The sequence below is a fragment of the Morone saxatilis genome, unplaced genomic scaffold (assembly GCF_004916995.1).
Source record: "Morone saxatilis isolate NCDOM2014 unplaced genomic scaffold, NCSU_SB_2.0 Contig3, whole genome shotgun sequence".
NCBI classification, from domain to species: domain Eukaryota; kingdom Metazoa; phylum Chordata; class Actinopteri; family Moronidae; genus Morone; species Morone saxatilis.
Window position 1 is genome coordinate 4,925,919 of NW_023339873.1, and position 16,593 is coordinate 4,942,511.

The window sequence follows — 16,593 nt, forward strand, 5'->3', positions numbered from 1 at the left end:
GACACTGTGAGGACTCCCTCCTCCTCTCCAGGTACAGAAGAGGCAGATAAGAGAGAAGCAGCTTATTGCTGAGTTTATTGCTCCGGTTTGAGGAGAACACCCCTTTAATGAAGTCAAATGTCTGGAGGGGTGAGGCTCTTTTCTCTGGGAAAAAGCTGCATGTGACATCATCTCACAGAAACAGCTCAATATGGCACCTCAGCCCCGGCGGCGTTCTTGCCACTGATCGCCTTAATTGATCTTTTTAAAGAGTTATTGACGAGTGCAGGCAGTTAAGTGGTCAGTAGGTACCCAGATGTCTCCGTGCCTCGCCATATCACGGCGGGAACTCCTCGAGGAATTGCTTTGTTGAATTCAATTGGACTCATGTAAACGACAACAAACTGACAATGCTGAAGACAAGTCATGACGCTCGCTGCATCCGCTCTCTTAGGCCTCAGAAAGCATTCCCTGCAAGCAGCAGACAAGTCAACAATAGTCGACAGCAGTGCAGCTAGCCCTGAAATAGGGATGGCATACTTTATTATGCGTCTGACATCTCATGGGAAGATGCTTTTCCTCTTTATCCGAGCAAAAATGCAATTTTTACACATGTTATTTAGGGAAAGTATTTGCAAAGCAGGAGTTCAGCTAATAAGATAAGTGGCAAGGAAAGCATTCATTATGGATAGCTGCTCATGTATCATGTATCGAGTCAAAAAGCATCTCGTTCCCTGACATCCCGCTGATGTACTTCCAGCACCGTGACATATAGTGGGGCTTGTGTCAGTCAAAGCACTGACACACACTTTCACACACATGCAAAAGCACAAGCTCTGTCTCTCATACACCCACACAAACTCAAACACACATATTTATACGCATACACACTGCATAAAACTATTAATCCTAGCATTTCTAGAGGAATTAAAATGTATTTCTATTGCTGCTGTAATGCATAGCTAAATCCCTTTCACTGGCCGGTGTACATGTAGTTCTGGATGTGAATCCGGCTCGCCGAGGGGGGAGTCGAGTATCTGAGATCCTGTTAGCACACTACATACAGCAGAACAATCCATCTCTCTTTCTCTCTCTTCATATCCCACCGGCAGGGCTTTCCTCAGATTGCTAGGCGAGATGTCTGCAGTGCTGCTGCCACCACCATCAGGAGTGAGGGGAGGAAGCACTGGAGTCTAATGGGCAAATGGGATCTGGCAAACACACAGCGCCTGGCCGGAGTAAGGAACAGTGCTCCGGCCTGACAAGCGTGTGCACACGGAGAAACCACAAATGTAGCCTCATCATTACTGTACCACCATGCACGCATGCAAAAAACAGCCACACACTTAACGACATGGCTGATTAACCTGCTAGTGGGGCCCTGGGGAAAAAATGTGCTGTTGGGCCTTTATTAAGCCCTGTGTTCCCTCCCCTTTCTGTGCAATGTGCACAGTGGCTTAATGTTACAATGATACCGTGTCCAACATTGGCTGTGTGGTCATTTGATTAAACACAGTACTCACCCTCTTTAAACTTGCAGTAATTAATGTTTTGGCTAATATGGGGCGGCACAAGAAACACTATAGACAAAATTGACCTATAATGACCTTAAGTTAATATGGCAAACATGTTAGCATGCTAGCAAGCAGTTACCTCTTTACACTTCCAGCAAATACTACAGAGTAACATATGTAGTCCACCTGGCAAATAGTCTTCTTTTAGCTCTGTTTATAGTCTCCACTAACTCGAAGAGAAATACATGTTTCTTTAGCAACTAATGTTCCACTATGTTCACCAGCTAGTTGCTAACTTTGTCTGTCTGGTGTTTCAGGTTGAGCAGAGAGTGAATAGCCGGTTTATCAAAGCTTTTTACTGAGAGCAGCTGCGTCCTGCATCTAGAAACGAGTGAACCAAAACAGTGAAGTTAGTGGCCATAAAAACCAAAACAATGAGCTGAAAGATGCTTAAAAAAAAAAGGAGAACTGTCTGTTGATAATTCTCTGCGGGTGTGTCACTACGAGTGATCCCTTTCACATTATACGTTGTCATTTAATCTATTACTAATATAAAATATTGATTAGAGCAGCTTTAAGATTTAAGATTGAGCAATAAAGTAGAGCCAACATTACGGCCTTCATCATGTCAATTGATAGTTGTGCTTTAGTGGTTCAAATTGCCAAATAACCTTTCCATTAAACCAGTTGATGCACAGCTTTTAAGGCCCCTGGAGTTCTGGGATCCTGGGGCAGTTGCCTGCTAACTAACTTAAAATAGTAACAATACTGTAGTGTAAATCAACACTTTTGAAACAAGCTTATTGTAAAAATCTAATTAGATTTGATTGTGTGCCAGTTTTGGTAATATGACAAGGGACTTATGGAAGTCAATAAAAACAATCATGTAATAATAAATGTCATGTTAGCATCACGGAAACATTTGAGCAGTTATGCAGTTTACTGCACAGTTGTGTGAAATTTCTCTGGAGCATGGCAACATAAATTAACTTGTCAGAAACATTTTACACTGGTGATCCTCCGCACCAAGACTGTCTCATTAATGAGTCCTTACAATATACAGCAAGCTAATAGAGTTGCTGTGGTAATGACAGTGTTGTGACAGATTGTAGTGATAGAAAAAATGCAAAAACATGATAAAACTGCATATTTTGTTCATGTCTGACTCTGCAAAGTTTGATTTTCTGTACATTTGAGTACATTGTGAAAGTTTAATGTTTGTGTTAAAAATAAAAATACTGAAAAGGCTAGAGAAAACATGACATAAACACAGCCTTAATTAGCATCTCATTCATAAATATAATGGTACAGCTATCAGGACAGAAATAAGTCTTTGTCATGAGTTTGATGGTTTCTGTGGTCAAAATTCCACCTCATCTTCTTGCACACAAACAATCATAAGCTATGTTCTGTATTTGTCACGTACATCTATATCCTATACAAATACAAAGTCGACCCCTTTTTCTTATTCACATCAGACCACAATGACACCCAGACACACATGCAACTGCTAAAGAATACACATGCACAAATACACACGCCTTCACACACACACAACATGAACGTAATCACACATGTGGAGCAGTGCATGAGGAACATTAAGCAACATTTGCATTTGTCTATGACGAACATCAATAATTCATCTATCTATCCCAACATCTGGCATCAGCCGCTGTGGAAGCTGCAAAAAGCCACTCTGAGCGTAGCAGGATTTTGTGCTTGTGTGTGTATGTGTGTGCATGTGTGTGTGGAGTGATAGGGATACAATCAAACACCTGCTGTTCACACAAACACAAATCACAGTGCAGTGTTTACAGGGACTGTCCTGCTGCTGGTGCAGTGGATGGTGGCGTAATATGAATGGTTTCACTGTGGTGTGTTGACAGAAAAGACACAGAGGGTGTGACGGTGCGCGGCAGACGGCGTGTTCACATACGCACACACTGACTCACAGGTATGTGCATGCATGCTCACACATCTCCCCACTGTGCTGTTTTTATTTACGGTGTCTTGATATGGTTTTTTTTTGTGCCTGAGCTGCTGTGATATTGGTTCTTTTAGAGGCATAACCAGGGGCAAAATGGGAAGGGAGTGCCCCCCCATTTGAGAGTATTTAGTCTTAAATAATCTCCTCATTATTATATTGTTAGGTTGCAAAATTTTAAAAGTCTTTATAGTCAATCAATGATTAAACTGGAATCATTATAAATTATAATCAATAAAATGTCATGCCAATCCTATTACTTCCCCTGTTGTTCCGACTTCCAAAAAAGAAAGTTAAAAAGTTCTATTCCTCCTTTTTGTGGGGACCCCTACAACCCACTCAGTCAGTACTTAACACTCTCATCTGACTCCCAGCAAGAAAGTCAATAAGTATTAATTAAGTAAATATTTCCCAAACTGTTCAAGTGTTCCTTTATGGATGCTATGCGTATGCATTGAGAACCAATGCCATAAGTACCATTAATTGTTACTTCTTGTTGCAGAGAAGATGCAGCTCTTCTCTCTTCCTCTCTGCTAAGCATATTTACGTTGAAGGATAAAATATAATATGAGCAGTAAAACTCCAATATGAAATTCAACACAATAACTGAACATAAGTTTGAAACTAGAATCTTTTATGGCATAAAGAAATCTCCCTTTGTGCTGTGAAGAAATCCAGTACACTAGAGAAAAAACCCTCAAAATCCAACCGGCAGGAAAGTAAAAAATAAGTACAAAAAGATGTTGGTTTTTTCACCAGTGTTCCACTTTTTTAATCTGTATTACATTAATGTGTCAAATTGAATGTGATGATGATTTATCGATGCTATCATGCTAGACATAGCAGCCTTAAGTTGAGTATTAGTGTGGGAAGTGCCACTGGGTAATGACAGGCGATTAGAGGGTTCACACCTCCGCTGCACTGGGCTGCCTGAAGCCAGCGGCCTCTGCCATCCCCCAAGTCCAGAGCAGATGGAAGAAGGGAAAGAAGAGATGAAAACAGTGAAGGGAGTGAGACATGAAAGTGGAGGTGGTGCAGGGAGCGAGAGAGAGATGGAGAGGCAGATGCAGGGTGTCTCTTTCTCCCTCTGTTCCGCGGCCAAAAACCACACTGCGGCTGAAATTTGCTTTAGCTGCCCGCCTCCTCTCCATTTTTCCAATGCCTCTTCTTTGACAGCAGATTTACTGTTTTGGTCTCCTCTCTGGCTTTCTTTCCACAAACACTAAATAATACTGTGTAACCACTAGAAGTGTGAAACCACTATGGTGGAGTAACACATCAGAGGAAGTGATATGTGATATGTGTTATATCCAATCTCCACTTCAAGATTTTGTCTTCTCTGTTGGTGCAGGCTGACCCTCAAATCGCTTAGCTTTTACTCTGCAAAGCCCTTCCTTTTCTGTGAAGATTTTCACAAAAACTAGGAAGACTTATGTACTCCAGGCTAGAGCAGGAGCAGCAGCTAAAAGTGCTGCAATTAAATACGACCTTTCTTTTCTCTCTCCCTGGTCCTCTGTAGAAAACACCTGCTGCCACCGACCCAGGCCCTGGGCTTTCTGGTTTGAACTAAACACAACCTTTCCACATTCTCTTGAAACTTTCCTTCTTCCCTCTTCTCTTTCCTTAATCTACTGAGTGCTTTTCAGTTGCTTTTCACCCTCACGCAAGAGTGCATTTAACCACTGCTAAAGCACGTGTGGGGGGACTGAAGCATGGGTTTTAAACAGCACACATTACTTTCACTTCACTGCAGTATGGAGGACTTGATGGTGCCAGAATTACGAGGAGTTCCTAAAAAGTTTTAGTAGAAAACATCCCCTGCATCTTGCTAGAAGTAAACAAGCCTGAACAGAGGCCAGCAAATGAATAATAGAAAAGAAAACTTGACATGAAACAATACTGAGAATCATCAAAAACAGTCTTTGCAACCATTCAATCTCCTACATCATTTCAGCCTAGTCAGATCAACTCCTCCATTCAAAATCCCAAATAAAGTCAAGCCAATAAAGACAGGAAGAGGACAAGGGGAGAAAAAAAGGCCCCAGTGCCTCATGGGAAATCAGTGCCTTAATTAAGCAGGCCTGGTTTCTGTCACCAAGCGCAGGGATTATGTGCCTCGCTCATTATAGTCCTGATTATTGCTTTTCCCTAGCAATCACAGAAAAAAGCCAGTAAACACATTTGTCAATGATTTCTTGCCAATCTGATGACAAACTCACATCAGATTTAATATTCCACATCCACAAGGCCCTTCCACCCCTCATCGCCATCTCCTTTCTCTCCATATCTACTTTATTTCTTTTCATCCAGTGAGGCAAACAAATAAAAAGCATACTTGAACTGACAAAGAGCTAAAACCTTTATAAAGAAGGAAGTAAAATCCCCATCGAAGTGGTGACTGACCTGCTGAAGTCAGACATCAATATTACATAAACCAAACAAAAATGAGTCACGCAATCACACAAAACTCTCCACTCGGCCTCTTGCAAATTTACTGGCCAGGCTTGAGCCAGATGCAGTAGCTGTGATTGCGAGTTGTTTAAGGCAAATGCACGAGAGTTAGTGCAACAGTGCCAGATGCTATTTGAATAATACATGTCTGCCAAAGTGAGTCCCAGTTTGGACACTCACTCCAGAAAGAGAAAGCAAGAGATGTATGTTCACAAATTTACAAATATGCAAGACCTGATGTAAGTATACCTTGTTATATTCAATCAGCCTTGTACTGAGAGAGACAATCTTTCATCCAGAGGACCTAAATTCAAGCCCCCGTTTTGGTAGTATCCTCCCTGCTGAAGTGTCCTTGAGCAGCTCATGAAGGGAAGCAATTTTAGAAGTTGTTTTTTTCTAGAGAGATTAATTTGTGAGCTGTTTATGCACTAGAGTTAGAACAAATGAATCAATTCGCAATCACTCCTGTTTTGTACTGTCCGATCAGATGGCAGACAGGACTTGATTTAGTGAAATAAGAAAAATGGAAGACACACACAAAATGTAGCTGGTAATGATGATGAATTAGTGACATTAACATTAATTAAATTAAATAACAAGCATTCACTACAAAAGAGAAAACAGCCGGCACATGTTGATTTAAGGCTACACTGCAAATTTCTTGGAACTTTTTGACGTGATGTTTAGTAGAATTAAGTTAATATAGAAGAAGGAAAACTTCGTAAGTCTAAAAACAGCCTGGCAGGTGAAAGTCATGTCCTTAACTCCTTCATCCACAATTACTTTCATGCTAGACTTTCCTAACCAATCCTAGCATTAATCCAAGCATTTATAGGATTGCATGTTAATTGATAAGGAAAATAATCATTAGTTGCAGCCCCACATTGAGCTAAACTCTGAATTCACTGTGCCTCTGATCTTGGTTTCTTTCTGCCTGATTTGGCTCTCAAAGCGAACATATATACATTCTGCTGGCTTCAGAACAACCAGTTAGAAACCAACGGTTGATGGCACATTCACCTTGTCCACTATTATTTACTGTCAGTGGTTTCAAAAAAAGAAAAAAAGGCCTTCAGCCTGAGCAATCGACCCCTAAATCGCTACGAGCTCAAGGGACACAGAGCTGTAGTTGACTGTGGAGGAAGGGTGAAGGGTCACGGCGACATACTGATCAATAAAGTATTATATGACTTTACAATATCAGTTAGAGGACATAGGCGGTGGATGTCTCTCATCAGTGGCAGATACACACATAAACACGCAGATACACAAAACCAGATGGATGGGTGAACCCTCGCAGTGAGATGTGTGCTCCTTCGACTGACGGACGTGTAACTCATGATGAGAGCTCACAGCGAGGACCCAGCCAGGTTTATTAATACCGTTGCTAAGAGGAGTCATGGGTAGTCACGAAGCTGGACAAGGAGTCAAATTATCCGAATTCCGAGGCAGGACTGCAGCTGTCCCTCCTCGGCCCTCTCACCTTCTTCAACACAGCCTTGTGGTCTTACACAACCTGCATGCCTCTCCGTGGGAACAGTAAATCTCTCATTTAGCTTACCTAGTGGGCAGCTGGTCAGATTACAGCGTGTTAGATTTAAGAGTGGAGGAGCATGATCAAATGTGCCCTCGGTGACAAGATACCCTCCCTGATCCCATGGATCTCTCACATTCTCAGGTCTAGGACTGGAATATCTAATGCACCCGACCCGCTCTCATTTGCTGCTCTCGCTCTCACTTGTTGTCATGGATACAAAACCCCTTTCACCAGCCCAGCTCCCTCTCTAAATGCGACACATGACACACGACCACTTTCCGTAAAACTTCAACCTTTTCCATTCATTTCTATTCATTCGGCTGCACCGAGCTAAGGAGCACAATGAAACTGTCCCTGGAGGGAATAAAGTGTCCTAACAGGTTTACCTCTGTCTGCTGACACACAGTCTATTACTTCATCTGCACGCTTCTCTGACAAACCCACGCACATAAACCTCAGCCTCTGATGCTGGTGGAGGAAGGGACGACCAGGAGATCACACAGTGGCAGCTCGCTTCCTGTGTCCTGTCAGATTACACACTGGGACTCCAGCCCTTAAACCCATTGTCCAAACACGCCAATAACACTAGAGAAAGGCTGTGCATATACCTCTTTTGTGCTGCAACTGTAACTCTCCCCTTGTACAACAGGGACATCCCTTTCGCCCCAAAGATGGATAATGGTGAACAACAAAGGGATGCAGAGGATAAAGCCCTCTCAGCCCTGCAGATAGCTGTCACCTGCAGTCATGAGTCTGTGTCCTGATTTGGATCAACAAAACTATGTTCAACACGGACTACAGCCCCAGTTGGCTTGATATTTTTGTGTTGTGTTGTAATGATTAGTAATTAATAACTCATTAGATGACTGGTAGAGAATTAATCAACAAAAAGTTTAGATATTTAAGTAATTGTTTCAGTTGTTTATCAAGTACATTTAATTCATTCTTGCTTCTTAAATGTGAGGATTTGCTAATTCCCCCTTATTATTGTCAACTAAATCTTTTTGGGATTTGGTTGTTGGTCTGGTTCTGGAAAATTGTGATAAGCACACTATTTTATGTGCTTTTACACAATTTAATTAAACAATTGAATAAATAAAAATAAAACTGAAAGATTAATCTTTAATTGAAAATTGAAAATTGCAGATGTAACGCAGCAATGTGACAATAGAAGGCGGAGAAGAAGAAGACTGCTACCATGTAAACATGGATTTAAACAATGTAGGTTTCAAAAATCTGCTCTGCAAATATTTTTTAGAAGAAGTGAATGCATTCAACTCCTCAAGGATACACACAATGTGTTTTGGTGAGAAACACTGAATGTACATGAACTTTGTTTACAAGAAAACAGAGCAAACTTTAGGCTATATAACAAGGAGGTCTTTGGATTATTATTTATATTATTCTAAAAAGAATTATGACATTCCTTAGTAGATATGAGTATTAACCACAATTTTTTGTAATTTTATTTTCTTTATTTGTTAATAAAATTTAAAACTTGATGCAACAATTATTAATCAAAAGAAAATGTATTTATTTTGATAAATAAATTCAATAGTTTTTTTTGTTTGTTTTTTTAGGTTAACAATACCGGATACTTTTATATCACATCAGTAGAATAGTCATAATGAAAATAATCATTGCAGCCCTAGCTCACTTTTGTATGATTCCCTAGGCTGAACTCTAAAAACTCATACTTTGTAGCAAATACCTCCTATCTGAAATGAAGGTTCGATCATACACTAACAATTAAACTAGACTTAAACTAGAACAAGCGGGCCAGAGTACGAATTTTCGACAGAAAAGAGCGAAACAGAGAGCTCTGTGAAACCAGGAATACTAAAGACATGGGGGACATGGTTGAGAATAAAATGTACTTTCTAGAGAGGCAAGAGACTGTCACTGATCTAAACAGAGAGGCCTGGCCGGGGGGGGGGGTAGAGTTGGTCGGTTTCACTTGTCATGCACCCTTGCAACACAGTCTCCATAAAAACATACTGACTGCCAGCGCTGAAGGAGAAAAAGACAAAAGGAGAAGATGAAAAAAGGGAGAGGACACTCAAAGGTAAGGGAGAGGACGGTGGGAGCAATTGAAAAAACAGACAGCCATGCTCCATATTTTCTGAGCCAAGAGCAAGGCAAGCAGGAGGAGGGAAAAAAGTGAGCTATATTTTTTGGGATGTCTGGAGCGAGCCCAAAGGTCCTCCTCTACAAGGACACAATGCAATAAAACACTCAGAGATGAAGTGTCTGATAGGGGGCGACAAGAGAGGGAGAAGAGGAAGAGAGAGAAGTAATAGAAGATGCAGTCAGGCCTCCAGAATGAAAGCTAGAGCTGAACCCTGGTGGGGGTGAAGGAGATAGTTGGGCTGAGGGCAAGAAATGCACAAGGGCTATTCTGGGTGTCGGGCATGGGTCCGTGACAACTTAGAGAGTCGGAGCTGGCCAAGTCAAACTGCCTGCAGCCAAATGACAAACACCATCATATATGAATGACTTGGGAGAACGACAAGCTCCCCTTTGTGTCAGGGAACAGTAAATCTTAGAAATATAATGCACTAAAATAATAAAACATAACCCTTCTTGTCATGTATAGAAACAAGACAAACTGTTGAAGCTCCAGAAATAGAAAGCTGGCTGTGAGTGTCATGTTCTGGACTGTAGGTCTGTTTGTGTGACCAAGGGCTTTACAAATTCTTTTTGGGTGGGAATTTTCCAATAAAACACTTAAATTTAACCCCTCCATTTAGCATTTATAAGCAGTGTTTGAACATTTAATAATAATTCATTCTATGTATCAATGTATTTATCACCAACTACTACACACCTTCTGTGAATCAGTAACTGGAGCCGGTTGAATTAATATGGGTTAAGTCACTAGTCACTAGTTGTGACTAAATGTTTATATCCAGAAACTGACAGGTGTGCTGTGTAGCTAACTGAGCTAATTAACCAACTAAACAAATATTAGCTTGCTAAAATATATGAATATAATTAGATTAAAGAGTAAAAGAGGCATTAAATAAAATAAAAAATAAATAAAACACTAAAAATAACAAAGCATTTATTATATGAATCATATATAATAATGATGTGCTTATTACAAGAATGTTTATCACATTTATTCATTATTAATTTATTCATAAATACTTCAGTTAAGATTGTCAAGCCATAATACAAAGTCAAGAAGGAACCTTTAAGCTCAACCTCTTCATACGTTCTGAAACCCCCTTATTGATTTGAACATTTAAAAACAGTTATGAAGTGTCTCATAAGTGACTGTAAGGCCTGGGTTAAGTTAGAGAGGAAGTAGCTTGAATTACATGTTTTCCAACCTCGAGCTGTTTCACTGGAAGACGGCCGTCACAGAAAGAGAGAGATGCAATAATCATTTAAATATGGGCATAACGGACAGACTTTCCTGGAAGGCATTCATAGTGTTTCACTATGGATATATCTTCTCAGACTTTATTTCTTAAGAACTTTATTTCTGCTTCTTAGTTTCTAACAGAAGAGTGAATTAAACTTTATGTGGCTTCAGGTCTTCAAGTCTCGAACATTCTGGTTGATTTCTAAATCATATATACCCCATATATACGTCACGCTGTCCTACAAGCTCTATTTGAACGGTAATAACTTTAACATATTCTCCCCATTCATTAGCCTTGAAGCCCTATCAGCTACTTTCATGGATTTATTTCATTCAACGCTTTTTATGTAAAGATACAGCAATGCTCTACACCGTGTAACATCGTGGCTGAAGAACTTTTTCACTCTGCCGAAATGGTACAGTGGCTGATTTCACTAATTAATTACTTTTTTCTGGTTGAAGGTGTGGTAATCAGTTAAATGAGCTGCTGTTGTGTTTGGCTGGAATATAAATTTGCAGACCATTGAGCCTCAATTCCACCTGATTAAGAATCACTTCTCCACACTGTTGTGGTCAGTATCACAGTTGTCAGACTAGATAAAAGGTAGCCGGTTGTCTCATTCTTCATTCTAGCTCCAATCTTTCATTGAAATTGACCATAACTGTCTATGAAACATTACTGTACCGAGATATTTGACCTCCACTGCACAAATCATAATTTACAAAGCAAACATAAAGGTCACGATGTCCAGAGAGGCTAAATGTGGTACATTATTGATGCCTGTGCAGAAATACTCTTTTTACTTCCTCTTCAGGGAGGACACAGTACAGGGTCAGCTGCGGACAACACTACAAGTGATGGTGGGAAATTGGTGACTTTCTCAAAGAGACTCAAGATGTTTTTCTGCAAAGCTCATTGCTTTGTTTTGTGCCAATCTTCACAAAAAATAGACAGATTTTTAAACATTTTAACCCAGATTGTAAACCCAAAAGTTATGCTTTGTGCTGCAAGAAGACACTGAACACAATTCACAGTTAAAAAAACTAGCATGTTCCTGGCTTGCTAGCGTGTTAGCTCTTAGCTCATCTGTTACAGTAGGTCACAAACTAGCCCTGCAATGTCATAAAGCCTCTAGCACCACCTATTTCGTGAGCATGCTAAGATTAACTTCATTGTGCCCCTTTCTGGTGTGACCAAGCCCATTCATCAGTCCTAAACCTGGATCATCAAGTTAAATTAAATTACTAGGCCACCCTGTCATCATAAAAAACTATATTCAGTACCTGTTCTGTGTAAATTAAATCTTTCTATTTTGCTTTTCAGAAGACGTGGCCAGCTGACCAACCCACGGCACATGTTTGAAGCTTCAGGCATCCTTTCTTCCACTCTGCCCTGCACGTTGGTTTTACTACAGTACACATGCCTCTATTATTACTGCATTTGCAGACAGGAACAGAGGAGGGAAATGAAAATAAAAAACACAGCATCACGCCTCAGTGAATCTCTAATCAAGCAACAGAAAGCACATTCATGAGAGGGAGTACGTGTGAGTTGGTGCAAATGTTCTTGTGCATTATGTCTTTTTATGCATTCTGTGGATTTCACCACTTGTACTGTTACAGTGCAGCAGATGTGGAGGAGGGGTTGGAGTGTTACTCTAAGTGTATGCATGTGTGCTATTGTACTTCTGTCTTTGTGAGGACCATTTCAGTTTTAGACCTTGAGAGTGAGGACATTTTGAAAAGTGAGGACATTTGGGCTAGCGCTTACTTATTCAAAGGCCTGTTTGAATGTTAGTGACATGGTCATGTCATGTCGGAGTTAATTACCAGTTCCTGACTCATAAATAGCATTTATGTCAGCCAATTTGTAAATCTGACTGGGAAACCTCTAATAAAGCTAATAATAATAAGCTCTAATAAAAAAAACTGTAAACCAAACAAACATGGATGCCAAAGTCCATTGTTTAAGGTAATTAAACTATATTTGATGGATATAGCACTATATTGTCAACAAACCCTCAAACTGTCGACAATGTGAACAAGTTGTAAACACTGGCATCTTTCCCATCTCGTTTACAACCATTACAGTTGACAGACTGACTTCTTGTTTAATTTTTACCTACTTACTTTAGTATGCACATTTTCCTGTGCAGCGTGGGATTATTTCCAACATTTTGGTGCCCTCACTTTCAGTTTTGCCTCCAGGTAAAGATTTTTGCCCGCTTACAATCACAAGGGCTGCAAGATCAACATGAATGTGTTTGAATGGTCACAATATAATTACTGTGGTCGGAAATAAGAAGAAACTCAACAAAATAGTATATATTTTTTAAGACATTTCTTTAATCTTTTTTTTCCTTGCAACATATATTATAGTTTTACCTCTGCAGGCCTCAAAAACGATTCAAATAAAACAATCTGAGAAGAGAAAATCACTTTCCAACTGCCTACAACTCATAGACTCGCACCCTCCGGTGAGTGGTTGAGGTAAACATAACATTGCTTTATATTGTGTCGATAAGGGTCCTCACAAGAACCGAAAAGGATTAGTGTGTGTCAATGTACATGTGGATGTATGATTGGTTGGCAGTGGGGGGTGCATTTGATTTGCTGCAGAGACAGAAAGACATCACTGATTGAGAAGTGGATGGCATAGGAAAGAGGCATACAGTTCTAAAAATAGTCAGGGACATGGATTTTCTCTGGAGGGGGCTGTGAGACTGTGTGTTTGTGTGTGTGTGTGTGTGTGTATGCCAGCCAGAGACCTCGACTTCTCTGACATTTAATGGCTACAAATATACATACATAATACAGCCACACACATTAAAACACACTGACACCAACACTTTAAAAACACACCATGAAATTATGATCACTATTCACAGCCTGAGGTCCTGTGCACACAATGCTCCCGTACACGCTCCACAGTACACATACATATCAAGCCCACAGCTAGGTTTTACACTGCAATTCTCTACAGAACATCACAGTTTCCCAACCTTAGGGCTGGCAACCAATGTAGTGTCTTCTGATGTTAAAATGGGTCCCTTGATAAATTCCTAATTATACAGAAATGACTGTGGAACGTCTTCCAATGGCCTTTGGGCTGCATAGAACTGCTATAAACGTCACATGGCTTGCCAATGAATTTCCATTGACCAGCTTATGAGAGCTCATTTCTGTCCTCTGCAGGATTAAAACTCTGAACGTAGTCTCAAGGCTCAACCTAAACATTTTCCTATATAGTTACTGGGGTCAAAGGAATTGTCTGGCCTTAATACAGGGCTGCTTGCCAAAAACTACGGTTGCTTAATGCTTAACATTAATTTAAACCCCTGCTGTTCACTCCTGAAACTGTAGACCTGTGTGGCAAGCAGGTGCAAGATTGACTGTTGCGTCAGCAGGCAAAGGGGTTGGGTGGAGGAATGGGGTGTTAACAACAAGGTTAACCTTCTCTGAATCAATCTTGCTCTATATTATATATATTCTACTCCCAGTAGGTGCTGAGAACCCGCAGGAAGAAAAGAAATCATGTTAGAGGCTGAGGGAGAAAGGCTGCAAAGACTGTTGGGTTTGTCCCTGGGAGAGGATGCACTAGAGGTAGTTTGGTTTTATATAAATTCTTTTTCCACTAAATATTTACACACATAGGCCCGACACACTCACAGAGGGTCTTAATGTGGAGAGATGGTGGACAGATGGGCTGCCACGTAGCAGTGCCCAGGGAGCAGTTAGAGGTTTGGTACCTCGGCAGTGCCCAGGAGGTGAACTGGTACCTCTCCAGCTACCAGTCCACACTCCATACTGTGGTCCTTGCTGGACTTTTATATGGGTAACAATTCCTCTGAATGGAAGTCCAAATAGTGCATCATTTTAGACACATTTTCTGAATATATCACATTATAAAAATACGTATTTGGTACCTTTAGAAACTTTGTGATCAATTCAATTTAATTTTATTTGTATAGCGCCAATTTCATAACAGAAAGTTATCTCAGGACCACTTTTCAAATAGAGCAGAGGTCTAGGACCGAACTCCTTCATAACATTTACAGAGACCCAACATTACCACCATGAGCAAGCCTTTGGCGACGGGGGGGGCAAGGAAAAACTGCCTGTTAAAAGGCAGAAACCTGGGACAGACCCTTCAGCTATAGGTGGGTGGTCGTCTGCCTTATCAAAAAACAAATCAGGACAAAATTTTGTGGCTTTGAAAATGTTTGACATGGGGTCTAGAGCGCTTGCCAAGGCCTGCAAGACACAAAACAGAGGGTCACGTGACTGATGGATCCAGTCAAGCTAACAATGGTGCCAGCAGCTAATATGCTAACATGTTCACTGTCCACTAACCATCATTGGCTGTGAGGATATATTATTTATTGGGTTTTTATAAAAACATTAAAGTGGTGGCAGTTCACAATAAAATCACTTCAAATAGTGTTGTGTTTTTGTTAAAATAATATTGTGTTAGATGAGTTCTTTTTTTAATAATCAGATAATAAGTAACACAAAAAAAAAAACACACCAACTGTCTTACTTACTACCAAGTGTCCCATTAACTGAAAATATGCAGAGAAATGGGGAAATCTGGACACCAAATAACACTGTTGTTGAATTAGGATGTTTTCTGGTTATTGACCAGAAATTGACCTTATATACTGATCACTGTCTTCACTTCATAGCATCACAGCCTACATTTTGTACACTAACACATATTCAATTCCCTTCACACATCCACCTTACATGTACACTGTACATCTGACAGCTCCCTTGACACATTACACCTTTCTTAATGCAGTGAAGGATGCTTGCACACTCACACGCAGAAGAAACATTGCTGCATGGTGTATTCCCAGCTTGCACACACACATACACACACACAAATATATATTTATACACACACGTAATGACAGGGAAAAGAGGGAGGGGGTGCAGAGCAGTAACAGGAGAGGAAAGCGCTGAGATAAGCCAGGAGAGGAGGATGATTCGACATGTAAGGGAGGAACTCTCCTCCATCGCAGCGTATGTCCTCCAGTCTCTGATGAGATTATTGGACCGCTCCTCCCTCCCTCCTGGCCCTCCGCTGTGTTGTCTTAAAAAGATTAACCACACTATTGTCTCTGCCAATAATGACGGGATAAAAGGGCCACTGCCTCACAGGGAAAGTTGAAATGCTCAGCGCTAATTCCATCCCATGGAGCGTGTTGCCATCATCCGTCCTCACGAATCCTCATTACCATTAGCTAACAGTGCAGGAGATCGGATTGGACGCTGGAGTCATGCAATCTGTCCACCAAGCACAGACCTAGGGGGAATTTTGTAGTGTTTTACCTCTTTAGGAAAGGCAGGGGCCTTGTAGCTTATCATTATCAGCAGGTGCAAGCAGTTGACAGACAACAGCGTTACCGGAAACTGAGGCTGATTAAAAATAATGAGCTACATGGGCTGATAAGCTACTGATATCATGAACCTTCATCACAGCTTATCATAATGCCATGTCAAATCAGTAACATTTCAGTTCACAATCGAGATCTATCCGCCTCTGGACAAAACATCTCACATGAGCATAGTCTCATCTAAGCAGACACATTGTATGCAACATCCTCAACTAACCCTCATAGGCATGTTTAGTGTTTTTGTCTCTGCATGTGTGTAAAAATGTATCATGAAATGTTTATTGATAATTAAATTATATGGAATTTTATTTTAATGTTATACTGGCAACAACTGAAGTCAGTAGCAATTTACAATTTGG

At 40.6% G+C, this 16,593-nt stretch overlaps 1 protein-coding gene across 1 annotated transcript in view; it reads right to left on the bottom strand.

Annotated features, from left to right (window-relative positions):
- Window positions 1-16,593, bottom strand: part of slc8a3 (solute carrier family 8 member 3) — a 109,672-nt gene that overhangs the window by 37,941 nt on the left and 55,138 nt on the right.